The sequence below is a fragment of the Rhinoraja longicauda genome, chromosome 39 (assembly GCF_053455715.1).
Source record: "Rhinoraja longicauda isolate Sanriku21f chromosome 39, sRhiLon1.1, whole genome shotgun sequence".
Taxonomy (NCBI): domain Eukaryota; kingdom Metazoa; phylum Chordata; class Chondrichthyes; order Rajiformes; family Arhynchobatidae; genus Rhinoraja; species Rhinoraja longicauda.
The window spans coordinates 7,501-9,457 of NC_135991.1; the positions used below are offsets into that span (position 1 = coordinate 7,501).

The 1,957-nt window shown below is 48.4% G+C and overlaps 1 pseudogene; it reads right to left on the reverse strand.

Annotated features, from left to right (window-relative positions):
* The window catches only part of LOC144611068 (putative G-protein coupled receptor 139), a 966-nt pseudogene extending 339 nt beyond the window's left edge, over nucleotides 1-627 (reverse strand).
* Nucleotides 628-1,957: the final 1,330 nt, after the last annotated feature.

Below are 1,957 nucleotides of genomic sequence, written 5' to 3' on the forward strand. Positions count from 1 at the left end.
CCTGCGGACTCTGCTGGCCGCTACAATCCGCCTGACCGTCAGCACATTGAGCAGAAGGATAAGAAAGAACGGGAGACAAGGGGTGAGAAGGCGGTGTGTGACCTCATATGCGATCCATGCAGACGATGTATAGAAGGTGGGTTTAGTGTAGCACAGCCAGGGAAGATTATCAAATTCGTAGCCAGTCTCCAACGTAAAACACCAGGGGATATTCTCGAAACAGCCCAGCACAATCACTGCCCCGATAACTGCAGCCGCCGTTCTCTCGGTACAATATTTCATTTTCAGCTTCTCACAACAAATGGCCACAAACCGATCGAAGGTGAAGGCTACCGTCAGCCAGACAGAGACCGCGGTGGTTGCAAAGACCAGGAATTCGACAGTCGTGCACACGGGAGTAATGTTGAGAAAAGAATAGGGGAAGTAAATTAGAATAGTCTTACTTAGAAACGGATCAGTGATGCCGACCAGGAGATCAGACGCTGCCATGGCCACCAGGTAGCGTGTGATGCATTTGGAGAGACCGCATTTACCTCGACAGAGTATCACTATCGCCAACAGGTTCACTGTGAAGGGGAGAAGAAATATTACTGACACAAGACCTGCACAAATGTATCTGAGCAACATTGTCTGATTGGAAGGTTTTCAAACTTGGATGCGTTGACCAAATGACCCGAAAATGCTCAGAGACTGCAGCGTTTGGGTCACGGTGCGCACGCAACCCATCAAACGCCAATGTATATTAGGTTCACAGCTTTTAATTCCGTCCACATTCTCATCAACTGCCCTCCAGATTGCAGCATCCATCCACACTCAGGCCCGTATTGTAGTGGGAGAACCATTAATAGGCAGGTCAACTGCACGTGGGAGGAAAGACGAGCGCAGCCAGGAATAGCGCGGAGTCGGAGGACGACCGATGAAACATTGCACATGTGGAGATTGAAGCTGCATCTCCGGAACTGTGCGACATCGGCAGTACTGACTGTGGCGCGGTGGCGAGGATGTAGAGAGAGTGGCGCAGTCCAGGATAAACAACGGGCATGACGTAAACACTGCGGCAGTTACAGAAGGAAAATGGATATCTGACGAAATTAAACAAGTTAATTATTGAAACAGAAATAAAATGTTTGTTTAACGTCGGCAGCGCCGGAGTACTTCACGGAATGTCTCACAGCATGAGCACGTACATGAAAATCAAAGACAAAACAAATTACCGAAAACAGCGACAGTCGCTATGGTAGGGAAATATATATCTTCAATTCGATAGATCAGTGGATACCCCATAGCTGTGAGACACAATTAACTCCTGTAGCTCCGTCAGTCCGTCATCGACGCAGCTCTGTGGCCCTGCCTTCTGGTGCGCACCGAGATATACAGAGCGATAGGTCTCCAGCGACAAGAACTCATACCTGCTGATCATCATTAGTGACGCTCAAGAAACAAACACCTTGCGTCACTGCCATTGACTGCACCATGGGAGATGACAAGCAAATAACTTGAGGATCGAGTAAAAAAACAAAGCGGGTCGCTGAAAAAGGAGTCTGAATAATGGTCACCATCCGAAACGTCATATCATATATATATACAGCCGGAAACAGGCCTTTTCGGCCCTCCAAGTCCGTGCCGCCCAGAGATCCCCGTACATTAACACTATCCTACACTAGGGACAATTTTTACATTTACCCAGCCAATTAACCTACATACCTGTACGTCTTTGGAGTGTGGGAGGAAACCGAAGATCTCGGAGAAAACCCACGCAGGTCACGGGGAGAACGTACAAACTCCTTACAGTGCAGCACCCGTAGTCAGGATCGAACCTGAGTCTCCGGCGCTGCATTCGCTGTAAAGCAGCAACTCTACCGCTGTCATCTCCACACGTTCTCCAAAAATGCTGCCTGACCCTCTGTTACACCAGCACTTTATGTATGTTTCACTGAAAGTAAGAATTCATGCTTTC